The following is an 18,574-nucleotide window of genomic DNA, read 5'->3' as shown; positions in this document are numbered from 1 at the left end:
AAACTCTAGGAGCTCTCTTCTTCACACCAAGAGGGAGTGCCTGAAAGGCACCATGTAACCATCCTTCTTCAGCCTCCCTTAACACCATTACAAAAAACAAAAGTTAGCAAACCTCCAGACTAGACCCCAGTGTGAAGCTTTCCCATGCAACAGACATTATAGATAAAACGTGAACTTTATGCTAGGGGCCAGAACTGAAGCTTTCGAGTGGAGCTGAACTCCCTTTCAGTTAGGCCATAATTGAAACATGTATTATTTAATCCCAGTTCATTAAATGTCTTTGAACTGATATTTTTTCAGCCATTCTTGTTTTCTGAATTTTCCACTTGTCATTGTTTAAAAATTTTCATTTCTTCTTCGCCTGTTTGCCACAAAGATAATAAATAACAAGCCCTGGAGCAGGATCCCATAGAACACTGCATGCTGGGACTTTCACAATAAGCTTCTGCTCCAGGGATCAGGAGACACAATGAGCTGTAGAGCTTATTGATAGCATGTCTCTCCCTCCCGTTATGTATTCCTTGAGTTATCGACAGATAGTTGGCACCCTTCACCTCTCCACCCACCCCTCCCTCTTGTTCTGTACTAACTGACAGGGTTTTCCACCCTCACAAAGATGCTTGTTATGTTTGGCACCTGCTCCATACTGCTACCTACCAACCAGATTTACTTGCTTTGGGATCAAATTAAATCGTTTACTGCCTTATTGGATGAGTCATTTCATTTCCAATGACTTCTTCTAAGTTTCCTGCAGCTCCTTTTAACCCGAAGAAAAAAAGCATGGAGCCAAAGTCCCACCATTGGAGCATTTAAGATCCATCTGAACAAGTGTCTCATAGTTTGACTTTGGGGACACAGTAAGAAATCTTCTGTTCTCTCAGCCTTGTTCCATGGACAAACAACGGAGGTATTCCCAAATCCCTTGTTAATGACTTTGAAGGCATGACACAAAATCTGTTGAATTACTAGGAAGGCTCAATTTGATTTTTCGTTGTTTTGGATTGGGCCCAAAGTCAGCACAGAACAGCCAGATGAAGATCAACCAAGAAAAAAAAAGCCTAAAGACCTGACTAAGAGAAAGGCAAAGCAGTTCCAGTATAATTCCCAATGAAGTCATGAATCAGATGCAAATGGACATCTCAGAACAGTCCACCCCTCCTTGTAACTGTCACATAGATGGTTTTTTGGCAATGGCCAATTATATTGACTTGGTTTGAACCATGCGCACAAAAAGTCTATAGACAGATTAAATCCTTATCATCCAGAATTACTGTTGTGTTTGAAGTGCTTATTCACACTGTACTTTGTACTTTCTAATCCTGTTTCTTTCCCAGCTTTCAGGTCTATAATCAACTTTTATACATTTTCCTGAGAATGTACAATCTTATTTGAGCTTCCTTTCTGTTTTTTTAATTTGATTGCACCTCTTCATATTGTATCATGAAGACCATCACTGTCTCTCTCTTGGAAAGCTACCTTAGATAATGTTTTCCTAATCTCCACACTACATTTTTGACTTCCGGAATACAGTAGCTCATTTCATTGCGACAATCTGGTTCCAAATGGACCTCTTCCATGTGTCCTGTGTGAGCTCCCATTTCAAACCTTAGCTATGAATACTTCCCACAACTCCTCTAAATTGCCCTATCTTTTACTTTTTTTAATACTAGTTGGCTTCCCTTAAACCAGTAAAGCATTATGGGATACCATTTGTATGAAAGATGATTATTTCATTAAAGTTTTACACAAGTTTTGTTTGGTTCAGGATGGGAGAATTTTATGGCCAGAAGCTCATGATCTAAGAATGGATGTAGTTTAAAGAAGAGAAAGAGAATCAGGCACAGAGCCAGTTTTTAGCCTACTTTTGGGAGCAAAAGGCAGTACTTGATGCCAAGTTTTTGGACTAACTCCTCATCAAATATGAATAGGATCAGACTTTTCACTATAGCAAATTTTAATGAGGTATATTTGCTACCAAATAATAAGTACTTGCTGCACTTAATATCTTAGTTAGAAAATCATCTACCTTGTCAGACTTTGAAGCCTCTGCCTGGACAGAGTATATTTAAATCAATTCATTGTAAGTAATACAGGGTGAAGGAGGTTTTAAGATATGGGTGGAAGTTGGGCCATTTTTATAGAGGGCTCTATGTGGGGTAGGGCTCATGGGCAACAGTGAGCTTCCTTGATCAACAACCTGATGAAGCTAGGAGCATTGACAGAGAGAAGTAGATATGGGGTAAGGAGGCCATGGAGTACATCAGTGGGGAAGAAGCAGGGAAAGGAAGAGTTATGCAGAACTTTGACAAGAACATTTAATGTGATGAACCAGGAGCCAACAGCCATTGTTGAACAGGGTTGCATTGTACTTTCTCTCTGTTTTCAGCAATGATTGTCAGTTTATCCCCTGCCACTGCAGTGCTATAAAAAGTTAAATATTGTTATCTAAACACACAGGGAAGGAGGAAAGTTAGACAGGTTTAGAAATCCTCTGTTATAAAACCAGCAGAAGAGAGGGCTGTGCTGAAGAGAGAGCCTAAATGGGAGGTTATTCCCAGCTCCCCAAAAAGCCTCCATCTCTGTCATCTTGTCCCACCTGGATGCTTTCTTCCCAGCTTAAACAGAGCAATTATGAAGTTATGTATCATGCCAGTGCCTGCATCAAAGGGTTCGTTTTGCTAGTGCTGCATCATCATCCTCATGTCAGCTGTTTAGCAGCACAGTTTATCAGCCAAATACATCATCAGAAAGGAGACAATTTGAGGATAATGTATGTAGCAGATAATATAGTTGCAAAGCTGTTGGGGCTTAATTATGGGACACAGGCAACCACTGCATCTGCATTACAACCACCTGGGAACACAGGGAAATGAATTATTTCTCATGTGCACATCATATTGATGACTCTTTTCTATCGACACTCTTGATACTGGCAGTAAATTAGATTTTTCACATTTCAGTCCATGCTAACTGAAAGGTAATTTTAAGTCTCTGCATATTTACTGAGTAAACTTCAATCTGGCATCTTTGAACAAAAGAGAGAGAAAAGAGGAATGAAGAGGTTTTGTTTTAAATGCCACTGGCTTCCTTGTGCAACAGACTGTTAAATCCTGTTAACAAAGTTTCCCCAGGAGTAGCTACAATAAGTGAGGGATGTGTTACTCTCTACTGCTGTGATGTTCAAATAGCTACACGTTTGGTTTGTAGACAGTATATTAACTTTCCTTGAATAAAATCAGTGGGAAGACAATCTGTACTGTCTTTGGGGTCCCCAAATCCACCAAGGAAGCCCAAACCCTTCAGGGGAGTTTGGATGCTTTTGTGGTCTCAGAGCCCAATCCAATGTCAATGAATGTGTCACTTGAGCAGGCTTTCAACAAAGCTTTCCTCACTTGTGTTGCCTTATTACTTGCAATGCCACTCTTGTCACTTGCACAGGGACACTGAGTCACTTGCACAAGGAATTATGATTCCAATATTGGTACATGAGAAAGAAAGCCCTGTCTTATTTCTGATTGCTTTTGCAGAGCTGACATAAACTTATATTTTTGAGGACTTTGTGTTTTAGAGGCCTTTCTACTTGTAAACAAGGATTAACACAAGGAAACTTTTTTTTCAAATCTCATCTTGTTTCAAGCATGACCTGAGCTGTTCTGTTTTAGTTCAGATTTAAATTCAACATCTTTCAAAGGAACAGTTTGGCTTCACCTCCATTTCAAGGGGAACAATTCAGTTCAGCTTCAGCTCAAGAAAAAAGTATGTTTTAAAACCAGGTTTTCATTTGGGATCAAGATGAAGTCTACTGTCTGAAAATTCCATTTACCTTAGGAGGGAGCCATTCATAAGCAGTAAATAAGAGATAGCTCATAACAGGCATAAAGCTCCACTTCAGCATGTAGGGACAGTAACAACTAACATACTCATCAAATTGGGGATATTGAAGCAGCTCTTACTTTTCCTGAAACTAAAAAGCCTCCCTTCTGTAAAAAATGAGCACAAAAGAAAGACAGCAAGGCACTGAGTATGATTATTTTCCAATAGTTCTTTATTCATAAAGAACATAACTTCTAATGACATTGTGTTGGAAGAGCCATACAAAACTGCTTGAAAAGATGAAGTGCTGCTTATTGAGTCAGGTTTTATTTGGTGGTCTCTCATCTTGGTACTGATTTAGCTTGACCTTGCTTAGTTTAGAAAAGCTGCCAGAACTCATAGTTTGGCAGTGACATTACTGCAAGTGTCTGATAAATTCTGCCTCTTTTACTGTAGTCCTTCTGATTTCCTGTAACTGATTGATCACTCCTACCAGTGTGGCTAGCTTAAAGATTAAGTATTTTCCAGTAACAGATGTGAAAGAAAAGATCAAACACAGATTACTTGCAAATATCAAATAAACAGTAGTCAGGCAAGGGCTTGAGGGAGAAGAGAAAGCAACTGTTCTGTTATGTTAAAAGAAACCTATATAATTTACCCAAATTATATTTCATAGAATGGTTTTGGTTGGGAAGGACCTTTAAATATCATCTAGGTCCAACCCTCCTGCCATGGGGTGGAACTTTTTTCACTACATCAAGATGTTCAAAATCCCATTCAACCTGACCTTGAGCACTTCCAATGATGGGGTTTCCGCAGTCCTGTGCAACACATTCCAGTGCCTCACCACCCTCATCATAAAAATTTTCTTCCTTATTTCTAAATATGCTCTGGTTCTAAGTCCTCTTATGTAATAGAAGTCAATGATAAGGTCTTCCTGAAGTTGCTTTTTCAGGCTGAACAACCCCAACTCTCTCCATCTTTCTTCACAGGAGAGGTATTTGTCATGTCTGAAAATCCCAGAGGGCATCAAGTCAGCAAACTATAAAAATGAAACTGTGGCAATATTTCAATATCCTGTTTGTTCTGAGAAAACATGGATCAAGATTCAGCCTTTATCCTAACTTAGCCACTGAGCCTATGTGGCACGTCCACCTTGTGGTATCTTTCAAAGATGAGCTGTTGGGTTGTTTGTCTCAAGTCTCCTATGATCAAAATTATACTTAGCTTCTGCCGTGTACAGTCACAATCAAAATAGCCACTTGTGGACTCTGATTTCCTATGTATGCTTTTGTAAGTGTAATCCTCAACTGATACTTACATGCCTGATATTTCAGTATTTTATAGAGTTTAGTGTGTTTAAACTCATAGCCCAATCAGAGTTTCCTTCACAGAGTATATTACAGAGTCCATTCACTTGGCCATCTATACTCAAAAGACACCAGCACCTCTGAAGATAGGCATGTGCTGGAAAGACCCTTCAGATGAAAAGTTAAAACATAATGGCTGTATTATATATCAATTTTGAGTGATAGAAAGTGCTCAAGGGGCAAGGTTTGAACTTGAGCAGAATCCCAAGCACAAAATGAGTCTCCAGGGAAATGGTTGTCTCCAAAGACAAACAAGATCAAGACCTCAGTCAATGAAAGCAATTCTGAATGATAAAGACTTGCTGAAGGATTTCATCACAGCTGGGAGAGCTGAGCAAGTGGGCTGAAATAGAGTGAATCCCTTCAAAGTGAATAAATCTACACAGTCATAGAAGGCCACCTTCATTTCCTACTTTGTTGCTGTGTAAATTATGAACTGCATCAGTACATACACCCTCTACTTTTACCATAAGAGCTGTCTGCGTTTGAGTGCTTGCAAGAACCAAGTTAGACAGAGAGTGTTCCAGAGGTATCTGTAAAAAACAGAAACAGGGGTGAATCCTTCACCCCATACCAGATAAAGGGTAATCCAGAAGTCAGAGTTATGCTCCTCCCATAGGCTGCATAGGCTGAGTTTCAACTGTGGTGAGACAATATTAACCAGGGCACAGGACAATAGGTGCTAGACTTTTCTGAATGTTGTGAAAGTCCCTGTGTTTAAGCAGGTATAAGTCAAATGTGTCTTTGTAAAGTCTTTAGTGTAGACTGGAGATGTTGCTTACCCTTTGTGTGTACCTCAGTTGAGTTCTCATATTAGAAGACAGCAATAGACAGAAAGCAAAATGTCTATTCTGTAACTTAGCTGGAGCTGTTTGCCTTGTCACAGCCTTCAGGAGTTTCTGAGCACTGCAACAGATCACTTTCTGGTGATTTCATAACACTGGTAAATGCTCATCAAGGACATGCTTCAGACAGTGAAGGTCCAGTAAATTAAAGCAGATTTGAAACACATTCTCCAGAGCTTATAGGTTAATGCTCTTTAGTTTAAAATTACTATATGCTTCATTGCAGTTCTTCCATAACACACACACACACACAAATCAGGCAAATCAATCCCTAATGTGCCGGAATCATGCCAGTAATTAATGTCTAACTGCTAGGACTGAAAGAACAGATGGGGAAATGCATCCTTTTTCACCTGGAATAGCAGTGTCATAACTTGAGTTCATAAGGCTCTAACAGCTCTGTAAATATTATTTTACAATTTAGCCATGACAGCTGTAACTCTAGTCTCTGTAACTGACCTCCCCCAGAACATGTGATGATTCATTATGCTAAAGTCCTTTTGATACTTGGATTCAGAAAAGAGAGATGAGAGAAAGGAGAAGCTGAAACAGCTATGACTGTTTAACTTGAAGAAGGCTGCTTATTGATGTATATAAGTACCTGAAGGGAGGGATACTGTGCAGGGATAGGACAAGAGGTAACGGTTTTAAGATGAAGGAGGGTAGCTTTAGATTAGATATTAGGAAGAAATCCTTCCCTGTGAGGGTGCTGAGGCGCTGGCACAGGGTGCCCAGAGAAGCTGCGGCTGCCCCATCCCTGGCAGTGTTTAAGGCCAGGTTGGACACAGGGGCTTGGAGCAACCTGCTCTAGTGGAAGGTGTCGTTGCCCATGGCAGGGGGTTGGAACTGGATGAGCTTTAAAGTGCCTTCAACACAAACCATTCTATGTTTCATTTATTTTCAAAATATTTTAGGATACTAGTAAAATTTCAAGGAAGTGGGTAAAATGCACATAACCATATGTTTTAAAAGGTAAATATAGGTAATTACAAAACTAAATTCCTGTCTGGCACCTATCCTGGGGAAAAAAAATACCTTGCTGAATATGAGAATTTATTAATAAGGGATTAAAGATGGTACTATGCAAGTCAGAATGTAAGTGTGAGAACAGATCTTGCTAAAATAATATAGTGTATTTTTTTCTGAGAATGCAAGCTTGGATGAAAAAGACAATAATGTCAAAACAGTAGAAATCACTATGGTATTTGACTTTACATCAGAAACAACTTGTACAAGAACAAGGAGGATACAAAATGAATATGTAGATGTTGAACTTTTTACAACTGGTTGACTGATAGTCTTTGACATGTAATTGCAAACAGAGTGTATATTTAGTTGGGTTTCTAAGCAGCCAATACTAAAAAGGGAGGGCACTGAGACAGAGCCACCTAATAAAGCAGACACACTGAAACTATGCTTTTGTCAACTGTCAAGTTATACATGAAGGAATAAAGAATAATGTATTATCCCATTCCCTCTTGGAAATTAGTGACTTTGGAAAAATCCTGCTTTCTGAGTATAACATAATCAGAATGGTTAATATGAGTCCTGGATATATACATTGAAGGATTTCTGAGTGTGTGAACAGAAATTACACAGTATCTCAATTTGATAGGGTATTGCAGCTGTAGGATTACTCCTCCTAGTTCTGGTCTCTGCATTCATGATGGGTATCAAAATATTAGGGAGATCACATGAGTAGTTTAAGCTGCCCACCAGTTATCACATACAGCACTGAAAAGTGAATTAAAGGTTCCTCTGTCTCACAGGCAATCACACGGAAAGATCTAGCTTAGTCTAGACAAGCTCAGACAAGAAATAAGTCATGAACTTTCAACAGGCGAGGTAATTAACTATCAGCACAACCTACCAACAGCTATGATGGATCTTCTCTCTGGAAAATTTTAAATCAATATTGGATGTTTTTCTGAAAGCTGCATCACAGCTCGAGGAGAGATAATGGTCTTGAAAAAGGAATCAGTTAAAGCACTTCCTAAGGCTTAGTCTATGCATTTCATATTGGATAATTTCTATAGCTCCTTCTGGCTTTAAAAGATGTTACATTAGGCAAATAGCCACGCACCTGAGAGTCATAACTGGGATTTGAGGATCAGCATTTTCCTGCTTAACATCTGAGTTGGTGACTTGGGTGTCCTTGCTGTGGTCAGAGTATCTGATGACTTGTAAATTCTGCCATTCTTGCTGTTGTCAGTATGTCTGTAAATATAGATGTATTACTGTTTGGGCCTATTTTACATTAACAACTTGATGTTGAAACTTCTGGTAGGTCTGGAAAGTAGTATCTTTAGTTTCACAGAGAATCTTGAGTATAATGTGAGGTCATGGTCCTTCAGCTTCTCATTGAAAGTTCTCAAAACGGAGAAGGGAAAACTTAACCATCTGTTCAAGCTTTCTCTGTCATAGACATTGACATTTGCTAAAGGCAGCTTCGCTCCTCCAAAACAGCTCCCTTCTGTCCGGTCATTACAGTTCTGAGCCAACAAAACTTTGTGAAACCTTATCCAACCTTTACCACTTAATTTGGATCTCTTTTGCCAAGTATCTACTTCTGCTTTCGACAAACATCCCCTGAGACCATGAGCAAGAAGTCATTGCATATCCCCTGCTACAAATGCCCAGCTGTCCATTTAAACTCATTTTACATATCTTTTAAGTGCTTATCTTCCCCATTGAAGCAGTAAGGTCTTGTCTGCAAAGACCAATTAATCAATAAATCAATGAGGAATATCTTATTGTGAGGACCCTGACTTGTTACTGTAATATCATGCATCAATAAGTTAACCAAGACCTCATGAAGTTCCCAGAACTCATACTGCGAGAGATAATGCAGAACACATTAAAATATCTTTTTTTTCATGTATTCATTTAAATCACATAAATCCACTTTGAAACTTATTTTTATTCTGTCAGAGGTCTTTCTTTTATTATGTTATTATGATCACACGCAACAGCAAGAAATAGAAATCAGAGACGGAAATCAATTAATAAGGCATGTTAGTTAATGGTTTTCTAAGTGCTTTGAAAACTCAGTCTACTTCCACAAGTTTACAGTGCCTCCAAACTTAAGTCTTTATCCAAGTATCCTTCCCACAGGCAGTTTCATGATGACCAGTCAGGCTCAGTTGCACTTTACCATACATCTGCTCTACAGTGCTTAATATATTCTAAAAAGCCAAGAATATGTCAAACAGTAATTAATACACACCAGCCTAGTTGCAAAAAAAGGCATTATAGAGATTAATAGAACTACAAGGGTAATAAAGGAAGGCCTTTAAACTCATGGCAAAAATAATCCCTTCAGAAGATTTCTGATATTTAGGGTTATTAGGGCTGGAATGACTTTGCCTTATTTATTGATTTCCAAGTCTACAGGATTATTGCTCTTTAAACATTGAGGAGTCATATTGCATATTGGTGCAGGGGCTAAACCAACAAGCAGTAGAAAGGCCACTTCAGACCCAAAGCCAAAAAATAACACCGGAAGTCTTTTTTCATCTTCAACTGACACATGAAACTTGTGTTTAGACCTCTTTCTTTACCAAAAGTAAAATTACGCTGCACCTACCCCCCTTCCTCCCTCCACGTTGTTATTCAGTGATTAGCAGCAGTCCTTGTAGGCAATTATTTTTTCCTTTGTACTAATCAGTAGAAGCACAGTGACTCACTCCAGCACAGAACATGAAAGTCCTGCTGGGTCATCTCCCTTCCCTCAGCTGGAGTAGGAGATACAAGCTGAAGTTCCATGCAGTAAGTGCTCTCATATCTCTACAAACAATTTTTTCAGACTAATAGATAAATTATCAGAAAGTTTGTCCTTAAGCAGTGATTCAGAAGTTTTTATCTTCACTTCACAAATGAATAGATGAAGACAGAATCTGCCTGGTAAGCATTCAGGGAACTGTGATTTCATAAAGATGAAAACTATACTGTTGAATCATAGAATCAGTTAGGCTGGGAAAGACCTTTAAGTTCATCAAGTCCAACCATTACCCCAGCACTGCCGAGGGCATCACTATATCATATCACTGAGGGCCTAATCTACATGGGTTTTGAACATTTCCAGGGACAGTGATTCTACCACTTCCTTGGGCAGCCTGTTCCAATGCCTGAGCACCCTCTCAGTGAAGAAATTGTCCCTTACATCTAGTCTGAACTTTCCCTGGTGCAGCTTGAGGTCATTTCCTCTTGTTCTATCACTTGTTACTTGGGAGAAGAGACTGATCCCCACCTCACTACAACCTCCTTTCAGGTAGCTATAGAGAGTGAAAGACCCTTTTATGCTGCCAAAGTAGTCCAATGACACCTTTGGTCTTTTTACCATAATGAGGGTTGGGGTCAGAAATCTAAAAACATCATGATGTCATAGGATCAGAATCATAGAATAGTTAGGGTTGTAAAGGACCTTAAGATCATCCAATTCCAATCCCATACCATGGACATACCCATTAGCACCTGCTCCTCAAAAACCTAGAGGCCCCAGTCTGTCATGTAGCGCAGTGTGAGGTAGGTGTGTGCCATGATGCCTATTGAAAAGAGGGAGCTACACCAATTTCCTGCACAAGTACACATGGCGAGCTTGCCACAGAGAGTGAAAGCTGCCAACTAGCACTGGTTACATGCTTTTTACACAGAAAGCAAGAGTTTGCCATCTCCAGGACAAACCACATGAAATTCCAGCTGTGTTGCACTCTGCACACTACTTCTCTCCTTATCATTCTTCAGACTCGAGAAGAAATGAGGTTTTTCTTTCTCCTCCTTCAAGAGATACTCTCTTGCTTAAACAGCTCCTGCACCCCCCTTAACAAGGCTGCACTTGGACAGCAGGCAAGGACAGATTGACTTTGCAAGAATGCCTGTGAAAGAGAGACCTTTTGGCCATAATGCGCTCAGAAAGAGTGCAATAGTTATTACAATGGTCATTACACAGTTCCAGAGAAGAGAAGAAACTGTGGGATATCTAATGAGGTAGAAAAAAAAAAAAAAGCCCTGAGCCATTACTGATATCTTAATATCTGTGCAGTATTTAGCAAAAGAGTCTTACCACGCTTCACCCTCTCAGTTGGGAGAAATTACAATGCCATATGAATAATAGATGAAGTGCTATTTTGATGATGTAAATTAGTATTAATGCAGAAGATTATTTTAATAGTGTGCATAAATGGAATTTTCGGTGCTGAAAGGAACCCTAATTAAATCTGATTCTTTCAACCATTCGCTGCTACGCCACTCAGCATTTTGGCAGGGGGGAGGCTGTTTGTTTTCTCTAACACTTATTTCTGTCTCCTCCTTAAATCATTTATTGTTATATTTAGTCACCACAATCAAAAAGTAAAATAAAAACCTAGTGATGAGGTCAAACAAGAAGCCTTTTAAGAATGCAGAGCACGCTGCACCAGAAGGAAAACATGCCACCACCTAAGGAGAGTCATACTGGGGACAGGCATGCTTTAATGCTAGGAAGCTGGAGAAACTACTTTTCATTCCTCTCGCTTGTTTTCCTGTAACAAAACCACTACTCCTGCAGAAAGGATTTTGCTGCCTTGACCTTAATTTTGTCTGTTGCATACAACAGGGTCACACTTGTACAGTGATACACTTTCACCATTACCATAGAACTGGGTTCGACCTGACTGGGAAAGCAGGCAGCCATATAACATCTTTCAAGGGTCTTTGTCCCACAGCAATTTCCCATTCAGTATGCATCTACTTAAATCCCTGTTTGTGTAAGTCTGACCAGACTATTTGGACTGTCCTTCTGCAAGCTCAAGTGCTTTTAAATTACATTTTCCAATCCATATGCAGGAAAAGAATTATAACAATGAGCTTATCCAGAAATGCTTAGGATGGTGAAGAGCATGGCCAACCTTTTCATTTTGCAGAAAGAGAAAAGCCAGGAAGATGTTATGGTAATTTGGTAACTCTTCTCAAGCTCCACTTCTCCTCCTTCTGCAAGGGTGTGGGATCAGGCTGAATCAATAAAAGGTGTTTATTTACTTAAAAATAATTCTTTTTTCCACTTTTTTTCCCCCTTTTTTTAATATAGAATAAATGACTATGGGTCAACACTTCACCAGCTTCCAGAACAAGCCCAGGCAGCTCTATCTGCCTTTCTCTCTCTGAACAGTGCTGGATTACATGGAACCTCCACCTCCAACCACCTCCCAGCAACTGTTGTTTGCTCTTGCTTAGACAGCATTCAGACAAAAGAGTAATCTCCCAGGTTATATTAACAGTCTTCAACACTTCCAGATGCTGCATGATAATAAAATATCCATCACTATATGTTCACCTTCTACAACATGTCTTTCTGCTCTACTGTTAAGAGCTCACCAAAAGCAGATGGCTCCATTCTTACAGAACATTAGAACTGTAGTCAAGGCTTTTTTTGAGAAACAACACAAGACATATTTTATCAGAGCTAAGATTAATATTTTGGTTCTCTGGTGAGATCCTGATGTTTGGTGGCCAAAAGTAGCTCCACCAAAATCACTGAAAGGAATAAGGGGGTAAAAATAAGCTCTTGAAGATCTACTCTGATCTACTTCTTGAATAAGTAGAAATCCAGGATTTGGAATAAACATGCAAAAATCCAGGACAGTAATAAAAAGAAGAGTCCCCTGTTAGGTTAACTGTTGGACTCAGTGATCTTAAAGGTCTTTCCCAACCTAAATGATTCTATGATTCTATTCAAGAGCAGCTGAGGTCTTTGAAATACACCAATCTCTTCAGCTCTACATGTGCTGAATATAGAGTGCAGTGGCTGGAGGCAACTCTACCTTATAGCAGGGGCCAGCCACTGTCCTCCACAGACCCTAGAAGCTATGATTACATCTACATCTGCACAGAGGTAAGGTACAGTATTACTGTGCAGCCTAGTCATATGCTAGTCATTTGAGAGATATTTATGGCCATGCATTGTGCTATAAAGTACAATAAAAAATGAGAAAATACCAATGGCATAGGAGGATCATAATTTATGTGTTTTACAGTGGGGCTGATTCATAATTTATCAAGAAGTTGCTTTGTGCTGGACAATGCATTAACCAATAGTTCCTAATGTATGATCACAATATGTCAGCACAGCACTGAGGTTAAGCTCAGGTGTCCATTACTGAGAAATTTTTAATGTGGTAAACCTCATAAAGGAGAAGCCAGGAGTGACTAAACCATTTGGGTAGAAATATGAATTAATGGAATAATTACATGAGAACAGTAGACGCTACCAAACTGGAGGGGCCATTGACACAGACTGTGGAGCCCTTGTGTTCAGGAGACAGAATGAGACTCATTTCAAGCTGCTCCTCTTTTGTTCTGGTGATGTTGATGCAGATACAAATGCCCGTTTAGAGAAAAAAAAAAAGAGATTCATGAGTCCCTCACCTGGATGAAGAAGGTCAAAAGGAGTTAAGGGGTTTGCTGTCCTCCTGAGGCCTTCAGTAAGGTCCTTGCCCAGATACAGGTAGAGATTATCACCCCTGCAGGCCCAGGCTTCCCCCTCCAAAGATGCTACGTGTTCTTCAGACCTGGTGGTATCAGTGCACCTCAACCTACCTCAGCAAAAATGAGCTAGGTTAACAAGGTGCTATTGTTCTGAAGAACTTTGAGAGCTACACACCCAGGTCATGTTAAACCAGCAAAGCATTACAGCCACTGTGATAAAGCCATAGGTACTTATACTGTACACATTTACCCACCAGTCATCTCACATCAGCTTCACCTCCTGAATCACATTTTGCTGCTGAAGAGAACATGATCTTGAAGTGCGCATTCATCATTTCTTTCTCCTTCAGATCCCCTTCTTTGGGACTCACCTTTTCAAGGATGCCCACAAAACGCACCACCAGACTGCTGATAGCCAGCTTGCTCCAGGTAGGCAGCATTGCTCGCTTGAATGACACATTATCTACTCTCTACACAACAGGTTTTTGGGGAGATTTGGTTTGTTTGGGTTTGTTTTTTTTTTTCCCTCATTGATTATATCCAACCATAGAACTAGACTTGGCGCATAAACATTTATTGACCACCAACACATCAAAGACGTGTGTGTAACTACAGAGCACAATAAAGTGCAGACAAAAGATCCTCAAGCAAACCAGTAATTTCACAAACCCCAGCATGGGTATATGGAAATGTCAGTTCAGATCCAGCACCAATAAATCATTTTCAACACTGATATGTGTGGATGCCTCTAAATACCTTCTATGACTTGAATCGTGTGGCTTTGGTGTGCCTCCACTGTGCTCTCCTTCAGGGCCAACACCAGGGTGAGATTTTTCAGTAAGATCTGCACAAAATGGAAGGTTAAAATCATATGTAGCTAATAATTAACTTATTTTTATGTGATTTTTAATTTCTCATAACATTATATTAAAAAAATACAGTGCAGTGGTAGACCTGAAGGTATATTATTGCCACCAGTGTCATAAAAATTGTTCTCAGAGAAGCAATAACGAGAACTCTAGCATCTCATATTCTCAGCCAACTATCAGGATATGTAAGGTGTCACTGCTACTTGTCTGCATTCATTAAGGAGGTCATCCGACAAGACAGACCTGAACTTGGATTTCAACATTTTCATCATGGAAATTTCAGCTTCACTCGAATGTGTTGACCTGAAATGTGCACTTAATCAAAAGGGAAATCCACTTGGAAAGAGAAAGCTGAGTTTTCTTCCAGTAATAACTAAAAATACGGTTGACATGGCTGTGCATTTAATGGCACATCTGTTTGCAAGGTTATAATTTCCATTCCAGGTCAGTGAGCTTTACTTTCAAGACACTTCCAAACTGATTAGAAATTCTGCATATAAGCCTAGCAACCAAGAAGCTAGAGAAGAGGTGACTGTGTTGCAGCTGAAGACAGACACCTCAAAATTCTCCTTGGCATTTTCCAAATACCCTGACTACCTCATCTTAGGAAAGCTTATTTCTTCTTTTGAAAGGTAGAGAAATGAAATCTGTGTCGAACTGGGTTATCTAAGCTCGAGCTTCATTCTGAAAGCACTTACTGATGGAATAATTTGTGTCAGTTTTCCCTTCCCCTGGAATTCAAGATCTTTAAGTTGGGATGTCAGCTCAACAATAAAAGCCGAACCAAACAAATGTGGAGGACACCAAGTTCTTCATACTGCTTATGTTTTTCACCCAAGAAGTGGCATATTTCTGTGTAGAAGATTTTGAAATCTTTTCAGTGTTTTTCCTTTTCTATTGCACCATTGTGTGGAGAAGGTAGGCAGCTGTAATGTGTGCTATTAAAAGATCATTTAAAAGATATAAATAATGGAATCTGACAGGGATAAAATTCGCTGTCGTCAGGATGGTCTTTGCTACCAAAGGACACTGTTAGCCATAGCAGGGACTTACAGGCCTTGGAGAGGTAACTCTTTCCTGCACAGTAGAGTGGTGTCATCTCTGAGTTAAGGGAAAACCACCAGTTGTTCTTACTGAAACAAGTTGTGGAATAAGCACATCCATGTCTTCCACCTACCTTACAAATAGAAGGAAAACACTTCCTCCCAGTGTTTTGTTAGAGTTTGAAACATTTCTCCTTTGAAACCCTGCTTTATGGATATCATCCAAAGGAGTACCGGGCTGCATCGACAACAGCTGCTGCCTCATTCAAGCAGCAGACAGTGAGTGTGCAAGCTTCCAACTTTATTCGATTTCTCCTCAGATTTCCCTGTTACAAGCTCAATTTTCCATGCTGCTACACTCCTAGAAATCTGGATCCCATACATAATGTTCAGAATATGTAGTTATAGTTACCAGAAAATAAGTTTTCACTTTGAAGGTGACCCTCCTCTGCCAACCAGACATCTTCATAGTATTTCTTTTTGATGCAGATTTCTGGTGCAAAATGTAACTGTTGCTGCTTCAGATTTAATTCCTAAACACGTGAGTATAGGACTAGCATCAGCTTCAGACTTGGGAGCATACCTTCTGCATTGGCTGGCCTCTTGGCTGTGCCGTTGGAAGACTCAGCTGTGTTGAAAGGAAGGCTCTATCCAGCCCTTGCTCTGCACACATCACATTAGATAATCCTTAATTAAAGTATGTATATAGAGATATTACTAGGACCTCTTTGTGGAACTTCCTTTCCAATGTCTCCTGTAGCTTTGACTGAATAGTAAACTAGCTTCAGTAAAAGATATGATTCAGATTTTCTTTTCAGTGATGAGATATTTGAATATAGGGAAAGCCTAGAGGCAACACAGACCTGGATCTGAATGAGGTCCACCACAGTAGCGCCTTCAAGGAGAAAATAATCTCCTTGCATTGCAACCTTTCCTTCAGCCAAGGACCCCAAGCAGATGGAAGCATCTAAGCTACACACTTGATTCAGACACATGCACTCTACAGAACACTTGAACATACCCTGCTCAAACATACTGGTCTATTTAATGCCAGGCTATGTGTGACTGCCCATGGGATGGTAACCTCTCCCCATTGAGTTGGCAGGGATACCACACGCTTCCCTATTCTCACCATTCAGGGTGCAGAGCAGTGGGCACAGACAGTTTTTCATCCTCTGACACCTAAATTGGAAGTGCTTATGGTGTTTTTCAGATCCTGTCATTTGGCTTTATTCTTGCACTGGCTGTCAGCAGAATGCTGAACAAGCCTCTGGAAAACCAAAAGGTAGGTATCCTGAACTAGGCACATTGATGGATACTTCAGAGATTACTTGGCCTTAGCTTTCTGCATTTCTGAAATTTAAATAACGATTGTTACTTACCTTGAGGGCATTACTGGGAAGCTTAATTCATTAACTATGCTCATAAAGCAGTGCAGTATCTTTTGGCTCCTAATTTAAATTCAGTAGCCAACGCTAAGTTGCGAAGTTCCTAAATCAATATGTAGGGATGTGAACAAAAAAGATTGGCCTTTCAAAAGAGTTTGGGCCTATTCATCTCTCAGCAAGAACTCTCCTATTCTCTCTAATTTTAATTGCCTCAGTTGAGAATTGGGAACCAAACATCTGACCATTATGATCTAAATTTCTGTTTGTCAGAGCAAAAATCCAGCCTAAACACTGTGGCTATTATACTCCGCACAACAGCAGCTATCTGTGATTAAAGTGTTATCCTCATTAACTTCATTATAAGCTTCTGCAATCAGAAGACACTTCAGTGATGGAAACTTTCTGAGACTGCCTCTTCCCTGATTAAATGTCTTTGGTGCATATTTGCAATTATATTTAAGCAAACATACATACCTCTTCATGAACATTTCAAATATCCATGCCATATACTTATCTCTGTAGGTCTGTGGCATAGTTTTATCTCCCCATAAACCAGAGAGTATGTTGTCCTTTTCTTTCCTTTATTTCTTCCCCCATTTCATGGAGCATCTGTCTATAGTATACTATAGGAAGACTGGAAATGATCTAGACCTACATGCCAGACAAAGCTTTCCTCACCCACCACCCCTTTTATCCTCTTATTTCTTTTTAGATGCTAGCTTTATTCCTTTCAACTTCCTTTGAAGCAGCTGATGCTTTCAGGTGATGCCATTGGTTTGACAAGGAAGCCTAGATCATTGAATATATCATTGTCATTCCTCAGGGTTTCTGCCAGCTGCCTAGAGGAGGAACTGTTTGCTTCTTAGGTAAAATTTGTCTCCTGGGATGTTTTAGAGGAAGATTTTATGTCTCCCTGAATCACTGCAGATTGCTGCAGACACGCATAGGGTATAAGTTGTCTCTTTGCTGGTGAGTCTCACTGGCACACTGACATCCTTGGGGGATGTGCCTCCCAGATCAGGGTGGTGGAGTTGAATTTTTGTCTTTTTCTGGAGCATTTTGCACTGCTTGTCTCCTATGACTACTGGAAGATGCCATGGCAAAGCCCTTGGTCTTCTTTGCTTGACACATATAGTGGTGGCATTTGAACTTTTGATAATAAGACTAGGCACAGGCTGTTAAAAATGGTTTATTGGCTTGTGAAGGCAGCTGTAATAAATGCTTTATAGACCTTTCTGTACTACATCTTTATTATACACTTGTTTATAATAGTAAGGAATTGAACTTGTTGAACCAAGTAGTCCACTGCAGTGTTTGAGTGTTCGCTTTGGTGTGAACCGTTCTTGAATCATCCAAACTCTTCTAATGGATTTGTCAAAGATCCTTATACAATTGATTCCCAATTAGTGCTGCACTCCTTTGTGTGTAAAGACTACAAGAATCTTTATTAGTTTTAACCACCTGTGGAAGTGATAATCTTGCAGTACAGCCTGCTTTTAGATAAGCCACTTGAGCCCAGTTGAAGAAACAATCCCATTTCAGGGAAGCATTTAAACACATACTCAAGAGTAATTACTGAAGAGGACTGGGATTATGATGGCTGGATTTGCAAGGATTTCCAAGACAAACAGAACACTGGGGTGATGCAGTTAAAGCCTCCCCATATTTACATTTAACAGAGAATCAGGGAATGATGTGATTAGCACTTTGCTAATATATCAACTCGTTAAGCAACCAAGTTTAGGTTTACTGATTGGGAAGGGGAAATCGCTGCTGTAGAAAGCA

The sequence above is a fragment of the Pezoporus wallicus genome, unplaced genomic scaffold (assembly GCF_028554395.1).
Source record: "Pezoporus wallicus isolate ANWC-B61680 ecotype Strahan unplaced genomic scaffold, APGP_CSIRO_Pwel_v1 contig_7545, whole genome shotgun sequence".
Taxonomy (NCBI): Eukaryota; Metazoa; Chordata; class Aves; order Psittaciformes; family Psittacidae; genus Pezoporus; species Pezoporus wallicus.
Note: the sequence above shows the minus strand (reverse complement) of the source record.